At 37.1% G+C, this 22,012-nt stretch overlaps 1 protein-coding gene across 8 annotated transcripts in view; it reads left to right on the top strand.

The window, feature by feature from the left end:
• The window catches only part of TANC1 (tetratricopeptide repeat, ankyrin repeat and coiled-coil containing 1), a 153,963-nt gene that overhangs the window by 24,963 nt on the left and 106,988 nt on the right, over positions 1-22,012 (top strand). The window contains exon 2 of one of the 8 annotated variants that reach the window (XM_087710192.1): positions 208-329. The exons of the other annotated variants lie outside the window; for them this stretch is intronic. The gene's annotated coding sequence lies outside the window, so the exon portion shown is untranslated. The remainder of the gene's footprint in view (positions 1-207; positions 330-22,012) is intronic. 8 annotated transcript variants of the gene reach the window in all.

Below are 22,012 nucleotides of genomic sequence, written 5' to 3'. Positions count from 1 at the left end.
AGCAACTGTTTATCTTTAAGTGTAGTTAGGCTTATACACCAGGGAAGTATTTTTGACCTACTTTGAAACAAATTCTCTTCATTTTGTACCAGTTGTTAACTACAAGACTTACTTCCACAAGTCCATCTCACATAAATTGTGTAATGATAATTAAGATTAAATGTAACAAAGGTATGTATTTCTAATGAAAGTTCCCGCTCTCTCTAGATAAGGTAGTTAACAGACCGAGTGAAGCTGAAAATGCATTCCTGGCTAAAGATACTTTCTACACCTCCATGATAAGAACCATGTGTAACCATTCAGAGCCAGTTGATTCCACCCCAGCATAAGTGAGTAGGGCAGAACCTTTATTTTCTTCCGATAAACTCTCATATTTATTGCCTTGCTATATTACATTGCTGTTAGAGTAAGGAAGCAGACCAACGTAGCTTGTCAATTGGCAGTAGGGAAGAGTGGACCCGAGTCTTCTGCGTGTGAGCCTTGAATTTTTATAGACTACAAACACCAAAGTGCACGTACATTTGGTGCATTTGCAGTGGGAAAATCCAAATAATGTTCTATGCAAAACAGGACAGATGCTGGATGATGATGGGGTGTGTATGTGTGTACTGCTGTGATACCATTTCAAAGAAAGGCTTGTCTCTTATTTTCTCCACCCTTATTTCTAAAGAGACTTGTGGGTCTGCTGAGAACATCTAAGACTACAATGAGGTTTCGACAGGATTAGGCAAGACCTTGAGGCTGCAAAGTATAGACTTTGCCTCTCTAATTGCACACAGAAACAATGCGTTCATTAAAGACTTTTTTTCCTTATTTTGGGAAACACACACACGTTGAATTCTTTTTTTTTGATCCACTGATAATTTATTGCTCTTAGCACTGTTTGAATTCTTAATTAGCTAAGCAGTCTGGTAGCTTCCATAAATCTTCTACCTACAAATGACAAATAATTCATTATCTTTTGCTTTTCTATTCACCTTTGCAGCAGTTATTACCAGAATTATTTATGCAGTTTTCTTCTATTTATTATTTATATTTATAACTGATTTATGCATGGCTTGTATTTCTAATTTACTATATAGATTTATTGTTACAAATGTGAATGTTTTCTTTAGCAAGAAAAAATACAAGTTATTCCTGAAGCACTTAACAGTTTCAATAAAATAGAATATTTGTAGCTTAAGGTTGACATATGGGATACTGATGATGTTACCTAATTTGGGTAATGAAACGTCTGCAAGAAAACAACCAAGCTCAGGGAACACCAAGGACCCCTTACATAACTGTATGTAGTTTTTTCCTTGAAAATGCTTAAGATATTAATAACATATTTTTGAAAATCTATGATAAGCCTGTTGGTTCAGTGAGCCGGTTAAAATTCAATGAATGTAGGATGTAGCTATAGGTAGATTTATATATATGATGCTTGCAGCAGATTCTAGATTTGCAACAATCACAGATTTTGGTGCAGACCTCCTTCAGATCCCATCTGCCAAAGAATTTTGGCTGTTGGGATCCAGGAGAAGAGCTTTTTCTGCTGTAGTGCCACCCTTTGGAATATTCTCCTGCAGGAAGTGAAGTTGGTCCCACATTCCTGACCTTCTGGAAGAGCCTCAACACCCAGTTCTGCCAGTTGGCTTGGAGGATAAGGGTGCTTAATGCTGGGGATGGCTGTAGAAAGAAGATCCCCATCTTCAATTTTCCTGTCCTCTTAGTTTTTAGTCTTTATTTAATCTTTCTTAATTTTAATAGCTTTGTATGTTTACCCTTTTATAATTTTTAAGCTGGCAAAGGTAGCTGCAGCAATATTTAATAAATAATAAATAATGATTAGAGCATGGATGATTTCTGTGAAAGCTGTCTGAGTCACCTTGGGCCATCGCTCTCAAAGCTGTTGGGAAAATGGGAGGAGGAAGGTGTGTTACTTACGTTAGCCAGCACCTTGAGTTATTTGTAAAAATAATAAAGGTAGGATACACATAAGTAAATAATGTTCATATGCTACTTGCAGGAAAATGAAATCTGAATGCTTAATAGATGTATATCTATTGGGTTTTTAAGTATTCTTTCCTTTTTTCCTTGGTATTTGAAATCTACACACTCTGCTAGGAAAATGACCAGCTTTTCAGTTCTAATAGAAATAAGATCATGTTCATATAAGTTGTTTCTCAATGAATTATCTCAGACCTTGGTCTCATTTGTGATTTATTACATGTATTGAAAATATTTCAAGCCCTATAGAAAATCTGAGCTTGAAAGAAAGTCGGGTCTCAGATTTTTTTTTTCACAATACATTTCAGGATATACAAAAATAGTTTGGTTTTTTCCAAGAAGAGAAGGATGTTGATGTCATGTTTATCATGTGAACTATTTTGAAGAAAGAAAAATAAGCTGATAATTTGCATGTTCTGTTACAAGATATGGAGAAAATATTTAGACAAAAACTTCAGCCATCTTTAGACAAAACACTTCAACAAATGAAATGTGATAGCTATACGAAAGAAATGAAGTTGAGTGACTTAGGAGTTAATTTATTTGATGAAGGAAAAGTTACAAAATCAAGGAAAAATGATAAATATGTACGGTTATGATTGGGGGAAAATTTTTATCTTTAAATGAAATACTCCTCACTACATATACTGAGTTTTCTTGAAAATCTTCTGTAGGTTACAATCAAACAAGATTATTTAAATTGCAATTTTCTTCCCTCCCTCTACTGAACCAGGCTGCACTACTCATTTTAGAATAAAAAAGTATTTTGTAGGCTGAGAAAAAGTAAAATTGCTAATCTAGTTAGGAACTTATTTTTTGATTGTATGAACCTTTCCGCTTGGTTCCATTTGTGCTATTCAGTAGGCATTGCCCTACTTTAATTACCACAAGTTGTGGAGGAGAAAGACACTTTCTCTCAGCCCTAGTAAGGAGAATACTGGCAAACTATTTCTGAAGGACTTTGCTGAGAAAACTGCAGGGACTTGAGAATTGGACACAATCAAACAACACTAAAAAAAATTAAGAATTTTTCTCTGTTAGAATTCCCTGTCTACTCCAGTAATATCTATTGATAGGTGCCACTACCCTTTATGAAAGGGATGTGATGGCTCAATGGCTAAGACACTGAGCGCTGGCTCTTCAGCTTTGAAATGGAGATGAGCACTGCCCCCTAGAATAGCAATGAATAGCACATATGTGCAAGGGGAACCTTTACCCTACCCTTTATGTGCAAGGGGAACCTTTACCTTACCCTTTATGAAGCAGGGTTTTGTTGGCCTGAATGTCTGACCCCCAACACCCACTGCTTAAGTTCTGCCAGGTTTTTTTTAAAGGCTGGTATTCTCAATCCATACTGTCCTTTGATGGGGTGGCACTAGCCTGAAAGAGCAGTTGGACTGCAAGGTGGCGGGGATTGAGTACTGGGACTCTGGGGCAGTTGGCTGTAAGACAGAGCTTGAGTCAGCATTTCTTGGCAGTGGCTTTGGGGCTGAAGTAGAGGTCTGGGGTTGAGACTGCTGAAGAATCAGGGACTTCAACACCAGAGTTGCTGGCACAGAGGCGTCACACTGTGCAGGATGGTTAAAACGGTGGGAATAGGCAGAGGGATGGAGTTGAAGCAACCAAACAATGGTAAATTGGTGAGGGCTGCCAAGTGCCCAAATTTTTAATCCTGTGAATGCTGCAACAGGCACATCTTTGGGAACCTGGCACAAGAGGTCACTGAATGCATGTCTCTTAAGTGAGGACTACCTGTAGAGTGAGAGGAGAAAAGAAATGAAGTATAATATATGGATAAGGCTACTGTCTGCTTCAGGTATTTTCACCAACTGAGAATGAAACTTGTTCTCTCCATTTTCATTCTGTTTCTGTTTTTTCACCTTATATTGTATATTGTCATATAGGACACATAGTGGAACTAATGCTATGTTTATAAAATAATAATAATAATAATAATAATAATAATAATAATAATAATAATAATAATAATAAGTAGTCAAATGCAAAAAGCCGCACTGCTTGGATCTGCACGCATATTACGAAAATACGTTACGACGTCCTAGGCCCCTGGGTGGGGCCCAACTAGTAACCAATGCCAAATCTAGCAAAACAACTGGCCGCTGTGATACAATTGTATAACAACAACAACAACAACAACAACAACAACAACAATAATAATAGCAGCTTTGCATGGATAATGCATTGAGGGAAAATGTGATGACAACCTTACATGGGCATGGCTTAAGATGGGAACCATTAAGAAAGAAACGGAAGGTTTAATACTCGCTGCTCAAGAACAAGCACTACAAACTAATGCCATGAAAGTGAAGATACAAAAATCCACTGACAATTCAAACTGCCGACTTTGTAACAACAAAGTTGAAACTATTTCACATTTAATATATGAATGCAACAAAATTGCACAAACTGATTACAAAGCTAGACACGACTGAGTTGCTAAATTAATCTACTGGTCATTATGTAAAAAGTACGACTTACCCGTATCAAAAAAATCATGGGACCACAAAGTTGAAAAAGTTACCGAAAATGAGAAGGTGAAGATCTTGTGGGACTTTCAAATACAGACAGATCGTCATTTGGAACACAACATGTCAGATATCACAGTTGTAGAGGGCTGAAATATACAATTGATTGACATCGCGGAACCAGGACATGCCAGAGTCAAAGAAAAAGAACTGGGAAAAATCATGAAATACCGTGACCCGGCCATTGAAACTACATGGCTATGGATGAAGCATGTAACAGTGATACCTATTGTCATCAGGGCACTTGGTACCATGTCCAAGAATTTCATAAGATACATCAACAAATTGCAGCTTCCTGCAATAACACAAGTGGAACTGCAAAAAATTGCGCTACTCGGAACAACACTGGCAGCAACCCATATCAACTATTAGCACCAGTCAATGGTATTGTGATGCATTTTTGAATTTGTGGGAAAATAACAAGAAGCACAACAAAAATGCAAAATGGATCAAACAGATTGAGGATTCTATTAAAGTGCATCAAATGGAAGATGTGAAAATAACAAAAGAAATGGTGCAAAGACAGTCAAGAAATGTGAAGAACTTGAGTGCACCTGGACCAGATGGGTTACATGGCTTCTGGTTAAAGGCACTTACAAGTGTGCACAAAAGATTGGCAGCCCAAATGAACCAGATCTTAAAAACACCTGAAAATGGTGAATGGATGAAAACTAGGACATTTTTGAACCAAAAAGATAAAGGAAAGAATCCTGGAAACTATAGGCTAATCACCTGTTTGCCAACAACATACAAACTCCTTACTGGTATTGCAAACCAAATTTATGGATACTTGGAAAGAAATAACTTGCTTCCTGTAGAACAGAAAGGATGCTGCAAAAATTCAAGAGGAACAAAGGACCAACTGGATTAATTGACAAATTAATCCTAAAGAATTCAAAGAAAAGACAAACCAACTTGTTCATGGCTTGGATAGACTATAAGAAAGCATTTGATTCAGTTCCCCATAGCTGGATCAAGAAATGCCTGAAAATCTTTGGCATCAGCAGCAACATACAAAAATTCATGGAAACTTCAATGGACCTCTGGAAAACGAAGCTTATAGCTAATGATGAAGTACTGGGTGACGTTGAAATTAAATGAGGCATTTTCCAGGGTGATTCCCTTTCACCCCTACTTTTTATACTCTCAATGCTACCACTGACAATCATTTTGAAGAAGATGAACTATGGATATGAACTTGTAAAGAAAGGACTGAAAATTTCACACTTGGTGTACATGGATGATTTGAAGCTGTTTGGTAAAACAAAAGCTGAACTGAATTTATTAATTGAAAGAACAAAAGAATTTAGCCAAGACATTGGTATGCAGTTTGGAATTAACAAATGTGCAACAATGGCAACCAAAGCAGGCAAGGTCATAGAAGATGGTGGAATAGAACTTAAGAATGAAGAAATGATAAAGGCAGTAAAACCAGAAGAAGGCTACAAGTACTTGGGGATTTTAGAGGCCTCTAACGTAATACATAATAAAGTCAAGGAATTAACTTCAGCCAAGTACATTCAACAAATTCGCAAGATATTAAACTCCAAATTGAGTGGAGGAAACATCATAAAAGCCATAAATACCTGGGCTATACCTGTGATTCCATACCCTGGTGGAATAATTGACTGGATCCAGATGGAGTTGGACAATTTGGATAGAAAAACAAGGAAACAATGAATCATGCTTTTCACCCTAAAAGTGATGTTGACCGATTATATCTACCAAGAGCAGAGTGTGGTCGAGGACTCCTACAAGTAAAACAGACCGTGGAAGAAGAAAAACACAGCTTGAATGATTACATCCAGAAAAGTGAAGAACCAATGATTAAGGAAGTCAATAAAGGAGGCGTTTTAAAGACAACTAAGTCAAAAGCTGAATATAAGAAAGAAGTAATTGAGAAGCGAGCTGAAAATTGGAAAAACAAAGCTATGCATAGCCAAAACTTGAAAAGTATTGAAGGCAAAGCTGATCAAAAGCTAACTTGGAACTGGTTAAGATCAGGAGCACTGAAAAAAGAAACAAGGCTTTATTTTGGCAGCTCAAGAACAAGCCTTAGCCACAAACTGCATGAAGGCAAAAATTCAACATGTTACCACCAACAGCAAATGTCGCCTCTGTAATGAGAAAGACGAGACAGTCGACCACTTGATCAGTGGGTGCAGCAAAATTTCACAAACTGACTACCTACAATGCCATGACCAAGTTGCTAAAATCATTCACTGGAAATTGTGCCAGAAGTTTGGATTTGAGTACACTGGGAACATCAGATTGAGAAGGTTTTAGAGAATGAAAAAGTCAAGATCTTGTGGGATTTCAGAATTCAGATTGACAGGCACTTGGTACAACACACCTAACATAACAATAATAGGTACAACACACCTGACATAACAATAGTTGAAAAGAAAAAAGCTTGGTTCATTGACATTGCAATACCTGGTGATGTGCGAATTGAAGATAAGCAGCAAGAAAAAAATCACAAAGTACCGGGACTTGCAAATTGAAGTTGAGCGACTGTGGAAAAAGAAATCGTTTGTTGCTCCGATTGTAATTGGAGCCTTTGGAGCAATACCTAAAGGGCTACCTTGCTATTTTGGAAATTCTAAATTTATCAGACTTGAACATTCTATTCTACAAAAAACCACCCTACTTGGAACAGCTTATATCTTCCGTTACCTTAACAATTCCTAGGTCCTTGGTTAGGACTTGAGCTGCTGAGCTACCAACCAGCCCCAAAGGCTGTGAATCTCACCAAAGATTAACATAATAATAATAATAATAATAATAATAATAATAATAATAATAATAATAATAATAATATCATTTACAAATACAGTCCGAGTATTCAGCACCGATATTTCAATGCAGTTTGGCATGGAAAAATGCGCCACTGTATCCATAAAAAGAGGGAAAATCACTGCATGTGAGGGAATTGAAATGCCCAATGGCCAACTAATTAAATGCAATGAAAATGAAGCCTACAAATACTTAGGCATTCTGCAGTTGGATAACATCAAGCATGGAGAAGTAAAAACTATTGTCAGGCGAGAGTACACCAACAGAGTTAGGAAAATTTTGAAATCTAAATTGAATGGTGGAAATACAATCAAGGCCATAAATACCTGGGCAATACCAGTTATAAGATACACTGGTATAGTTAACTGGACACAAGCTGATTTGGACATTTTGGACCGAAAAACCAGGAAACTAATGACAATGCACTACAGTTTACATCCACGTGGTGATACTGATAGACTATACCTGCCCCGAAAATCAGGTGGCAGAGGATTATTACAAGTGAAGCAAACAGTTGAAGAAGAAAAACATGCACTGGCTGATTATTTAAAAGAAAGTCAAGAACATCTATTAATCGAAGTAAAGAGCAAAAATCTACTGAAGGCCCAACAGACGAAACAAGAATACAGAAAACGTGATAAAATCAAGAATGGAAAGTTGGCAGAACAAAGCACTGCATGGCCAATTTCTTAAAAGATAAAGTGGACAGTGAACAAACTTGGTTATGGTTAACAACAGGTACATTAAAGAAAGAAACAGAGTCACTAATCCTGGCTGCGCAAGAACAAGCTATCCGCACAAATGCCATTAAGGCCAAAATCGAAAAATCCTCCGATGATGCCAAATGCAGACTTTGCAAAGAAGCTGATGAAACTGTTGATCACATACTCAGCTGCTGTAAAAAAATCACGCAGACTGATTATAAATTGCGGCACAATTCAGTAGCACAAATGATCCATTGGAATTTGTGCAAAAATTATAATATTAAAACAGCAACAAACTGGTGGGAACATCAGCCTGAAAAAGTCACCGAAAATCAGATGGTCAAGATTTTGTGGGATTTCCGTATACAAACGGACAAAATACTGGCGCATAATACACCAGACATCACACTGGTTGAGAAAAATAAGGTCACAATCATAGACATCGCAATACCAGGTGACAGCAGGGTCGCCGAGAAGGAACATGAAAAAAATCACAAAATACCAGGACTTAAAAATCAAAATTCAATGACTATGGCAGAAACCAGCAGTGGTAATTCCAGTGGTAATTGGCACACTGGGTGCTATTCCAAAAGCACTAGAATTACATTTAAAACAGTTAAAAATTGACAAAATCACCATCAGTCAAATGCAAAAAGCCGCACTGCTTGGATCTGCACGCATATTATGAAAATACATTACGACGTCCTAGGCCCCTGGATGGGGCCCGACTAGTAACCAATGCCAAATCCGGCGAAACAACTGGCCACTGTAATACAATTGTATAATAATACAAAGCAATAGCAATAGCAATAGCAGTAGACTTATATACCGCTTCATAGGCCTTTCAGGCCTCTCTAAGCGGTTTACAGAGAGTCAGCATATTGCCCCCAACAATCTGGGTCCTCATTTTACCCACCTCGGAAGGATGGAAGGCTGAGTCAACCCTGAGCCGGTGAGATTTGAACTGCTGACCTGCTGATCTAGCAGTAGCCTGCAGTGCTGCATTTAACCACTGCGCCACCTTGGCTCTTAGTACATCAAGAAATTGCAGCTTCCTGTAATAACACCAGTGGAACTGCAAAAGACTGTGCTACTTGGAACAACATACATTTTAAGAAGATACTTGGTCGATATCTAGGATGCTGGCAGTGTACCCGTATCAACAATCAGCGCCAGTCAATGATATTTGTGATATATTTTTAAATGTTCAGTTGACTTAGTTTCATGTTTAATGAATTTTTTTTTTTAGCAGCCTTTAGTTTCATTGTACATCATGTATACAACAAAATTGGTTTAGCCTTTACTTGTGCAATCCATAACAGAAAATACAAGACAACAGGAACAGTCTATACTTATGCAAGTAATTGTGGAAAAATATACATTTATTTTAAATGCTTACAGAATTTTGTGGGTTCAGCTCCTTCTTCAGAAGAACCCCAGGTTTCCCCCCTTTCTGTGTCCTTATTTGAGTATACAGTGCATCTCTTTGAATATATAATGCATTGCTTTTCCTATCTGTGAAATGATTTGGGTTTATTCAAAATAATGAGCACAAATAGCATTGTTATATGTTTGCTTTATATGGGCATATTCCTAATTAATTAAAAATCTTACCTCTGAAGACAAGATAGAAGAGGTGATTTCAGGGGAGAGAACATATTTCAATTTGTTGCAGTTGAGGATTGACATACTGTGTGATTGGCAGTCTTGACCTAGCATTCCATCCAAAAAACAAAAACAATTAATTTGGCAGGGTCAAAACTATGCACATCTAATATCCTCTTTTGGAATCAACAAAAGAACATTGGCTGTCACCTGGACATTCCTTTCTCTTTTTCCTTTGTGTGCTCCAGGGCCTTGCTTTTCAGATATGTGCAACAAGAGCTTTGAAACTGAAGTCTGCAGTAGAGTAGAACATTTTTCAGTTCATCAAATATATATGTGGGAGGTTGCATTCTGCATTTGGGAGACGCTTCCTCCCTTTGCTCCTGTCTTTGGATAGCAATGTTCTTGTTGAGGCTGTTTTTTTCTTCTCTCTCTCTCTCTTCAATTTGTAGCACAAAAAGACTTTTGTTTAGAAAGCCTTTTAGGCTTATTTCAAAGCGCTGTTAAGGAAATATGTAATGTAGTATGAAGAAAGCCTCCACTGACTAAGTAGAGATGGCTACAATGCCACCCTGGAATTTTTGATATTTTGCTCTCCAAAATGATACATCGAATGAGGGTTCATTTTGAAGTTATGGAATGTGTGCTTCCTGGAACTCACAATACCCCAATTCTGTCAGTTGAACCATTTATCCTTTTAATATCATGTAGCTCCCCCATTCATTTAGGTCATGTGTTTTATTTATTTGCCACTGCAGTGTCCTTTAAATGTAGCAAGATCAAAGAAGGCACTATTGTAATGCTATCTTTAATTTTCTGTTTGATATTCATCCTCTATAATGATTAGTAGTGACAGAACGCCACATATTCTTTCTTTTTTTTCTTACCCAGGCAATGCAACAAGGAATCTGCTGTAGTATCTTCAAACAGACCTGCTGTTCCTTGCAGTAATTCAGCAGAGGGTTTTCAAGCTGTCATGCTATATACAGCAGATGCACAAAACCGTTGATTTACTCATACTCCCTCTCACACACACTCCTTCAGAAAGTACCAGAAGTCATCTGGGCTGTGTTTAAATTAAACAAATATTAATGCGCTCAGGGAATTGTGCACTCTTAAGTGTTTTTCCTCTCATTTTATATAGGGTTTCCAGAAATTAAAACGAGTCTGTATTTTTCTGGTAATTGCAACAAAGACTTGTTTTGTCATGTGTTTCTGAGACCAAATTATAAACGTACAGAAAGAAATGTTCCCAGAATTATTAAATGCACCCAAACCAAAACTGATCAGTAGTTATGCAAGACATCTGGCACATTAGTTTATATCAGGTGTCTGCAATATTTTTGTATTGAAAACCACCTTCTCTTTTTACAGGGCTACACCAATAAAATGAACAGGGCCAAGAGAAACAAATTCAAAATAATGATTAATTCGATAAAATGCTATTAATTAAAATATAACTAATAAGATTACTCTAGGAACACAGTGGCTCAGTGGCTAAAACGCTGAGCTTGTTGATCAGAAGGTTGGCAGTTCAGCGGTTCGAATCCCTAGCGCCACATAATGGAGTAAGCTTCCGTTACTTGTCCCAGCTTTTGCCAACCTAGCAGTTAGAAAGCACGTAAAAATGCAAGTACAAAAATAGGTGGGAAGATAACAGCATTCTGTGCGCCTTCACTATTTAGTCATGCTGGCCACATGATCACAGAGCTGTCTTCAGACAGCCCTGGCTCTTCGGCTTTGAAATGGAGATGAGCACCGGTCCCTAGAGTCGGGAACAACTAGCACATACAGTATATGCGAGGGGAACCTTTACCTTTACCTCAATAAGATTACTATCCTTATAAAAATGTTTCCTGTTCTGTCATCTTAAATATTAATAGGCTGTTCAGCCTAGCAGCAACATTGGGAGAAATTGGATCACAATTATAGCTTTCGGGATAATACTGCATTGCCTATAGTCCTGAGGCCTTGGATTGTGCAGATCAGATTACAAATTCAGAGGATTGTGTTCTGTTTGGTCAGACATTTCAACACAATTCTGACATATCTTATAAGAGGAACATGATCAGTGAGAAAGTGTCTCCAATGCAGACTTATTGATAGATTTGACAAAAGTGGTTAAAAACAATGTGAATAGCATTGAAGAATTTTTACATGGGAGCATCATTTTTGCATGGAATTATTCTATGTTAACATTTAATTTAGTTTCCTTTTAATATTATGCATCCAAGATAGTGAAATTTAGAAGAAGAACAACTTTTGTTTCTCACTTTATTCATTTACTCGGTGAATTAACTTCATTCTTGTGCATTACCTTTTCTACTCAAATGAATACTTGAGGCATGAGGAAATATAGTACTGCTGTTAGTAATATTGATACTGTAATTTTTAAATAGTAAAACATTCCCCATTATTTTGGCTAACTCACCTTTTGGGGGTCATATCCTTCTGATGTTGTTAAGCAAAGAAAGTTGAAGTAATAAGTGCATCATTGAGACACATTAAATAATAAGTTGGAGGTGGATTGCTTTGGAGAAATTCTATCTGCAATATGTGATTCCTAGGAGTCAAAAACATTTTGGTGGCACATAATCTACCACTTTGTTTAATGACTGAATCATCATTCATTACCAGTGCTGGTCCCAATTGTGGTCACTACCTGTATAAGGGAAAGAAGTGATTATTGGAGATAATATATTTGTTCCACACTCTCAATTCATCTTACAAGTTTGCATAATATTGGCATTTGCAGTATAAATGACTGGGGGAATAGCAAAGAATGGAAAGGACGTATTATATGTTTTATTATCAAATGTTTATGTTGTTAATTAACTCACAGTCATTTTTAATATAATAAAATGAGAACCTGAAATATTACAAAATCTGGTATCAAAAGCCTACTTTAAATGTGTCCAATTCTTAAAAACCAAATAAGAAATAATTCCCTCAATTGAAGAAGTAGTGCTGTGAAGAACTAGTGATAAACCAATTCTGAGTTTGGTTTGCTTAGAATTAAAGTTAAGAACTGTGATGCACTAATGAAGAAAAACCTAAAATACTATCTTATGGTGCTTATTGTTTCTTCTGAATCTGTAAAATATAAAGTGAGTTAAATCTAAGTATTTGGGACATCTTGAGCTTGTTCACATGTAATTAATGCACAAAGGAGTATTCAGTACTCTATGTTGATGAAAAAGTCTTTGATTTAGTGAAGGTTTAATCAGCAGAATTTTGTGGCTACTCCAAGATTATATCAAAAGAGTGGAGGCTTTTGGAAAGTGCCAAAAATCATCATAGTGGGAAGGCAACTATCAAAAATTGTTGCTTATCTGGTAGTGGAAGCCTCTATTGGATCAAAAGCCTTGTGTCCATAGTGACCTTCCATCATTGGATATAGTTCTAAGAAATGAAACATGTTGTTTTAATCAGAATAGAAAAGTATAGATTCAACTATGTATATTAAGAGAAATATTTTGTGTCAGTTTCCTCCAGCAGTTTGATGGTGATAAAAAACATATCTGATTCAAAATACAGATCAGTATTGTAAGGAACATTGTTACATTTATATTAATTGATGATGATATTTGTTTCCTTTGATGAAAATTCTGCAATTACTCTTATATATAGAAAATAAAAATGAACAAATAAATAACCACGTGACATTTTGCAAACAAAATGTTCCAATTAACTGATAGGGTAACTGCTACTTTATGGATTCCACACCATTCTAATCATATAATTTTCAAAAGAAAAACTATAGAAAAATCACCAATACTTTAACCCTGTAACAATTCTCTGGACTCACTAAGGGAAATTATCAGAAAGAGTCTGTACAAATATGCCCAAGACCTTTTTGTATCATTTCTAATTAGCTTTTTCTTCCTTTTTAAGCTGCTCAGTTATATTGTCTTTAAAATTCATTGCAGTGACTCTATAAACTTAGAGGAAATAACTTAAGCACATTGATTATGTTTTTCTAAGGCTTCATTTAAAAAGCTGGCTTGCCTGTAAACCTAAAAATACTCTAGGCAAATGTTCCCATATAAAACTATGTATTTTCTCCTCTCTTGTTCATGTTTTGGAGGAGATTAATTGTGTAACAACATCCTCAGGAATGTGATATCTCCACCATCTTGTGCTTTGGAACAGATTCTATGTGCACACACTCTTGACTGAAAATAAGCATTATAGTTGTCTGCTGAAATTGCTTTGTAAAAAGTAGTGCAATTAAGCTATATGAAACAGAATCATTTAATGTCATTAATAGTATGTTCAGTCAAAACATACAAAGGTTATAAGATTATGCTTTCTTGCAGACTGCTGCTGGTCACTTTATTGTTTGAGGTTTATGGCAAATTGTTTAGAGAGGTTGTTTTAGAAGTTTATGTATAGATTCACTATCAATAGATACATATCTGTTCTAATGCAGTTCTTTAAGTTAAACAAAGGAATCCAGCATCTGTTTCCAAGAATCTTTCTTTTAATGGTTTGGGAAGGCCGCTAGTTTGAAAAGCATGGAGTTAATTCAAAGGACTTACAGTAGGTCTTGATTTAATGTTCCAATTATACTCGTAGTCCTGTTTTATCCGAAGAATCAAGTATTCTCCTATCTGTAATGCAAACCACATGTAGAAGGTTGAATCCTGTTTTGTGCCAGCATTTTGGTAAATTAATTTTTGATCCCAGCTAAGCTTATCAGCCATCTTTATACAGAGATCAGACAGGATATACTGTACATCTGACAAATGTTTCGGGAAGTAAACATTTTTACATTGATGATATGGCAGTTCAATTTATGTTTTAAATGCTTCAACATCTTCCTTGCGAACCTGCCCTGCTCTTTCCCTTTAATACTTGTTTAAGAGGTTTTTTTTTAAAAAAAGTTGTAGCATCAGTTTGAAAGCGTATTTACTGTACTCAGTTCAAATATATGTTTCATTATAAATACAGTCATAAGGAATTCACCTGTTTTTGACATTTTCTCCATTTTGCATTCTTTGAAAGGGAAACAATTAGAAGACACAGGCAGCATCTGGAAGTGAGTGTGGCAGGGTAAGATGGCCCAAAGAAGCATTAGTGATGTTGTGATGCAATACTTTTTCCATATGCCTCAAGTTATTGCAAGCACCAAGAAGACGCTGTCTCTTTTATTCCAAAGCTTATTTGGTTCACCTTTCCTCCTGGCTGTTCCACTGGTTTTGAAGTTATTGGATTTGTTATATTTGATATTCCCTTGCCTGTGGGCAAGATATGCAGATCCCTGCTGAATCCTCCTACAGGTCGAGGAAGATGGATGGAAACAAACTGTGTTATAGTGTGGTGAAATCTTGAGTGCAGGCAATAAAGTATTTTAGCTCATCTATGATTGGAGAATAAGCGAAATTTCCTGCAAGGTTGTCTCAGTTTTAACTTGATTTGTTCTCATGTCAAAAGTGTAACTAATGTCTAAGAAAAGAGTTGTAACTTTGAGCCTGAGGGAGGAGCCAAATGAGTCATCAGTCTTAAGTCCCTTCACAGCCACAAGAGATCTAAGTCAAGTCCACTTTGAATTCCACTGACTCTTATCTACTGCCAATTTGCTTTGACTGTTAGTAGTTCAGATTCTTGTAGAGAACATTAGCTTGCAAGAAACCTTTATGTTCATTTGAACTGCTTGTATTTTTGATTTTCCTGCACTTGATAAGTGTGCTTTGTAGCTTTTATTAGCAAAGTCGGCTTGTAAAGCATCACACACTACAGGCATTCTGCACTCATTTCTATAGTTATGTCTTCATTCCCTCAATTCAGTTTTGTACTTTGACATTTGTGTTATCCAGGCTGAGCATCTGGATTCTGTTGTCTTTCCTTCACAATGGAGGACAAGAATGAGGTCCTGCATATAGGCTGCCAAGGTAGGTCTTGCTTAATGGTGCCAGTTGGAACCAGAAACTCTATTAATAAGCAACACAGTTGAAAAACCACATGACTACGCCACTTAGCAACAGCAATTCTGATAGTCCTGGCTGCTGTCATTAAGTGTGGACCATATGGATTATTAAGTAAGACCTGACATGACCTGGCTTTTAACTTCTGTTGGTTTCCCCATTGACTTTGCTTGTTGGAGGCTGGCAGGGAAGGACACAAATCATGATCATGTGACTCTGGAACCTTGCAACAGTTGGAAATCCAATCACCAAGCACTTGAATTGCAGTCATTTGCCTCAGGATCAATTGTAAGTATCGAGGATACTTGATCGATTGCAAGGACTATTCATTCAGCATGGCTTCAAACAGTCGCTGAATGAGTGGTTGTTAAATGAGGACCACATGTACTTCCTTTTCCTTTGTGCCAGCACATCTGGTCTGCCTGAGTTAGGGTTATAGGAAGATGAATGGGAGCAAGAAACCAATGCATGTTCTCTGCACTGAGAATGCTAGAAAACTAGGGTATAACACTATGGCAGTAAAGGATGGAGAGATAATTAAGTGGGAGATAATTACCCTACTATGCAGTAGTCTGCTTCTAGGGCTGTATAAATCAATATATATTTAACAGAACTTTTTCTGCAAAGTTGTGGTATTTGTAAAACAAACAATTATGATTTGATAAATGTTTACGTGGCTGAGAAGTACAAACCAAAACAAGTTTAGTTTGCATTACTTCTGAAAGGAATGCCACAATTTGCAATCCTGCCTGCCTGCCACTGAGTTCTATAGTAGTTAACTGGCAGTTAATGTTTATTATCAATTAACAGTGAAATGTTCAATAAAATATCTACAATAAATAAATGAATCCACAGTCATTTCTTAGTAACAGAAAAGGTATTCACAGTATATTAAAACCCCCAGATAGTTCCAATCAGTCAAGGCACAATATGTGGACAAACACAGTTTTGAACAGTATCTGAAACAAGATGAGCAAATGTAATTTCAACAGAGAGAGTGTTGTAAAGAGTAGGTGCTGTTACTGAAAATTACTACTGCACCTCAGTTTCCTTCATGGAAGTAGGCTACTATTGGCCGTTTCTTCTGGAAGATTGGCTATGCTGATTTGAATTCAGAAAAGATATGATACATAGGGCTTCATAGGGCAAAATCAGCACTTTGTCAGGCCTGGAAGCCATCTTTTACATTGGGCCTTCCGGCCTGCCACATTTAATGCTGTGGGAAAATGGGAGGGGGGATTATATGGAGATGGGGGATATATAGTCAAAATAACATTCCTTTCTCAGAGAGTTAAGGTCATCTTGCTCTGCATCTGGACTGGTGTGACTGGGAGGCATCTCCCAATCATATGCCTGATTGGACCATGTGATGGATATGTGGATGCTGGGCAGGGACTTGTACTTTCATTTGAGTAGGGAAAACCTGGAAACTTTCAGATTCAGGTTTTCCCAGATGTGCCAATATGACATCTCTAATAAAATGGAACTTTGAGAAATCTCAAGCCTTGGAGTCTTCTTTCGCTGGGGGTGTTAATAGGAACCCCGACACACTTTGTATTAGAGTTTGAATTATGTTGGAAGCCAGTGGTGATGTAATGTCCTCCCAAAAATGCTCCCTAAGACACAGGGCACTGCGTCTTGTACCACCTCTTTTTTCTTAGTGTACTTTAGAGACAATCTTAGGTAGAGCAATAGCAGTCCATGCAGGTAAAACACAAAATAGAACCACAGCTGGCTTACTATATAGAGTGGGATGTAGGGGCTCTAGCCACAACCTCCACTTGATCAACCAACAATAAGCTGAGGCTAGGAGGGCTCCTTCCTCAACAAGGGAAAATAATGTAGCCAACACAGCCTCTTGATTTAAGCAATCAGACATCTTGTTTGTTGGGTTCTGCTTTAGACTGTCATACTCTATCCAGATCCTAGATCATCCTTCAGTATGATCTTAGGTGAGGTGAGGAGAGGAGAGAATAAAATGAAACAGAATAAAATAGAATAGAATTCCTTATTAGTGGCCAAGTGCGATTACACAGAGAATTAGTTTCCTGTGCATAAGCTCTCAATGTACATACAACAATAGCGATAGATTATTAATACAGTAATTGTAAAATACATTCATCATAAAATATTAGATACAACACTTATGATGGAAAACTGCATCTCATCTTGACTTTGGTGCTGCTGTATCCCAATCCAGCTCAATGACCTCTTCTAATGGTTTCACCTCAATGTTAAATATCAAGAAAGAGAAAACTTGTTTTTACTTTTGTTGTTTTATATGATTGTAGCGTGCTGTCCAGAGTTGCTTTTGGTGAGATGAATAACTATATACGACAGACAAGCACTGACTGACTGACTAAACCTTCTTTCCTTACTATCCCCAACTGGAGCCAGCTGCTGGAAGGAGCTGCCTCTAGTCCCTAGTCCTAAAAGGATTCCAAGGTTGCTGGTGTTGAAGTCTGCTGAAGATCAGAGGGTCATACTCCCCCATTCAAGTCCTACTAGAAGTCATCTGCTTTATGTCTTTTTCCCATTATTGGGAGTCCTGATTTTTTTTAAATTTATTGTGTCTCATTTCCATAAAACAGATTTTGCAAAAAATAGAAAAAGAACTCCATGCCTGTTGCAAGATATATTTACTCTGCAGTCTCTTGCAGAATAAAATATTTATAGGAAGCTTATAAAGAACACAATGCTCTTCCTCTGTTCTCTTTAGCTTCCTTTCAAAGAAATGATCTTTCATTTGAAAGAGAATAATAATAATTCAAGATCAGCTCCATTATCCACTTTCATTTCCTGATACTCTTAAACTGAGATAACTTATTATATTCACATGAAGAAAGAATTGGCGTTAGTAACATAATTACATTTTGAGAGAATTCTTAAGGTCCTAAATCTGATGATTGTATCTTATTTTATTAAATACTACATGTAGCTTGCCTCTTAAATCTAGTAGCTTTCCTCAAGTTTCACTTTTGGGGAGGTTTTGCTATTTTCCAGTGCTGCATTTCTTGTTGCTTGGCTATCAATCTGTTGTTACTTAAAATAGACTCATTTTAAAGTGGGGAATTGTTGACATGTTGGGTACATGTGATGCAGATAATTGAGTTTCAGATTGCCAGAATTTTTCAAACATTGTCAGACTTCACCATCGCTAATAATGTTGACCCTGTATGCAGACAAGTCCTTCATATCTCTAGATTATATTTGGGCCTTGAAGCTCAACAGGTTTTACCTGGTTAAGACTGAAATAGGAGATTACTAGGGGACTGCAATTTGACTTAGGAATCAAGTGCATTGTGGGTGGGGAATGATGTCCCTTTTATGACTTGTGGACTTCAACTCCCAGAATTCCTGAGCCAGCCTGTGTTGTTGTTCTGAATTCTGTACGAATATTTCCTTAGTATTAACACAAATCAAGTTTAATTTGAAGGAATTGATCCCTGAACATACAGTAGCTATTAATAAACTTGATATTTCTTTATCAAATTCATATTGTTTTCCAAGTCACCAAAAGCAACTTTGGACAGTGCCCAACAATAAGATAAAAGAACAAATGTAAAAAAAAAACAGGTGAAAATATAAAAATCTATGTTAATACATATCATAATAACCAAATATACAAGCCATAGGTGAAGGAGGGTAAAAAGAGCCACCTCAACAATAGAACCATCTAGGAAAGCAAGTATCAAACATAGTATTAAAACTTGAGGATGCAGACTTATTTTCTGATGCTTTGTTTTGTGTATTTTGGAAGAAAGTGGCATTTTTCATAGTTCAGAAGTGATGTTTTGCTCTGTTTCTTTTCTTACTAGTTTAAGTATGAAATTTCTTCTTTTGGGGGGAGGGTTGTTTTTAAAAATTTCTGACAATTTAGGATAAGTGGCATATACATTCTGCTCCAAAGGAAATAGTTTTTCCATAAATTCCATTTATTTCTGGAAAGGAGGGGAAAATTCTAAATTTAGCTTTCCTGTATAGCTTTATGAAGCTTTGTTAAAAAAATACATTAAATGGATTCATAGAACTTTTCCCCTCATTTACCATTATTGCAATAAAAGCAGGATTACATGCTATTTTTTCTAATAACTTTTAATACATGTATAGCCATGTAAAGCAGAGAAAGCTATTTTATTAATGTATGATACAAAAAATGCAAGGAAGGGAGAAGAGCTAAACCATTCATTTTTTAAAGTTGTTTATCCTGTTTAAAGGGGATGCGGTGGCTCTGGATAAGACGCTGAGCTTGTTGATCAGAAAGGTTGGCAGTTTGGCAGTTTGAATCCCTAGTGCCGGGTAATGGAGTGAGGTCCCGTTACTTGTCCCAGGTTCTGCCAACCTAGTAGTTCGACAGCATATAAAAATGCAAGTAGAAAAATAGGAACCACCTTTGGTGGGAAGGTAACAGCGTTCCGTGTGCCTTTGGCATTTAGTCATGCCGTCCACATGACCATGGAGACGTCTTCGGACAGCGCTGGCTCTTCAGCTTTGAAACGGAGATGAGTACTGCCCCCTAGAGTCAGGAACAACTAGCATATATCTGTGAGGGGAACCTTTATCTTTATCCTGTTTTAAAAAAAACAAGGAGCTTTCATGTAAGATGTTTTGTGCTGCCACGTTACCTCATATAGGGATTTTTATGGGACTGCAGGTGTTTTTAGTTCTCTATTTAAAACATATTCTGCGTTGTCACAATTTTTTTCCCTTTCTTTCCTACTATAATGATAGAATGGATAGATGAAGCTTGTTGATTGGTAGTGCTAGAGAAATGTAAATCAGATGTAATGATTTTTCAATTCTGTTACTGTGAGGATTATATGCTGCCTTGAATTCAATCCAGAAGAGACCTTTTGGGGCACAAATGCACAACTGCTCTAAACTTACTAAAGCAATAGTATCTGTTCCCAAGATTACACAGCCAAAGCAATGAGAGGTAGGTTCTTCTATGTGTCTGAAGCACTTTTCCCCCCCCAAATAAATGTCTGAAATATTGCACAGTTCTTTTTGCTTCTCCTTCCTTACCCACTACCTTCCCCTCTCTATTTGAAAACTGTGCTCATTGAGGATAGCATATCGACCAAAGATTATTAGTAGTCCTTGCTAGCGACAGCTTGTTCAGTGACCAATTCAAAGTTATGATAGTGCTAAACAAGGAGGAGCTAGTCCTTGAAATTGTAGCTATCACAGTGTCCCCACAGTCATGTGATTTTGAATTTGGGCATTTTGGGCAGCTGGCACATACCTATGATAGTGGCAAGTCCTGCAATCATTTGGTTATCATTTGTGACTTTCACTGCTGGCCTATGACAAATAAAGCCAATGGGAAGCTGGCAGGAAGTCAGAAGTTGTGCTCGTATAACGTTGCCTTTAGTAACCCTGCATGATTTGTTTAATGACTGCCACCTGAACTGCCACTGTAAGTCAGCAAGTCATTTGTTTTACAACCCCGTTGCTTAGTGTTGGAGTTTCCATTCTTAATTATGATTGTTAATTGTGGACTACCTGTAATATATTTAATGTATTGGATGAAACTACACTGTAGTTTTTGGTAGATATTTCATTCCTTATGTTGGAATTGTAGGAGCCGAAGTCCGCATACAGAAAGCTGCAGGTTGGGGGAAACTGATGTAATGTTTTTTTTTAGTGGCAGTGAGAGAGAGAGGTAAAGAAAGAAGGAAGGAAGGAAGGAAGGAGGGAGGGAGGGAGGAAGACAGAAAGAAAGAAGAAAGAAAGAGAGAGAAAGATGAAAATTTGACACAGAATTTAAAGGAAGCAGATAATTTTGATGGAATTTGATACTGGATATTGGATATGTAATTGCATTTTCAGTAGTAGTTTCCATCTGCATCTTCTGGAGGTCCCAACTGGTATGCCTTATGGAAGCAATATAAGGTTTTATATTACTGTGACAAGAAGGAGCCAGATGAACTTCCCTCAGTGCCAGGGAAGTGCCAGTACTGCTGATCCACAGTACAGCTGAGCAGTAACAAGTAATGCTACTGTTGTATTTGATGTGGCAACCATGCCAAACTCTTTGGTCTGCAGAAGCAGCTTGTGCTTATAGCAGAAGAACTGATCAGGAAAAGCTTAGGGAGCAACCAGACCGAGGAAGCTTCACTAAGCTGAACAAAATACTTCACTATTTGAACTATTCTGAGGAAGCTCTTTTGTTCTAAGAAGATCTCTGCAAATTGCTTCCAAAAATAAGGGAGATTTTTTTTATAACTCTCCATGCATTTCTTCACCATACAGTGTACTTGGCAAATGGAAGCACGTTTTAAAAATTAAATTTCAGTAAGAGCAAAAGGGAAAAAGAGAAGGAAAATATCCAGGGACAATAATGGCCAATATTTATAAGGATCTGAAAGCCACTATCCATTGGCAAGAAAATTAAGTCCTCAGCTGTATCTTTCCACAATATAAGTTGAAAAGGAGGAGG

This window comes from Thamnophis sirtalis, unplaced genomic scaffold (genome assembly GCF_051295495.1).
Source record: "Thamnophis sirtalis isolate CommonGarterSnake01/CBP01778 unplaced genomic scaffold, rThaSir2_p1.2 scaffold_1, whole genome shotgun sequence".
Classification (NCBI taxonomy): domain Eukaryota; kingdom Metazoa; phylum Chordata; class Lepidosauria; order Squamata; family Natricidae; genus Thamnophis; species Thamnophis sirtalis.
The sequence above is the reverse complement of the archived record's forward strand: the minus strand, read 5'-3'. Positions and strand labels throughout refer to the sequence as shown.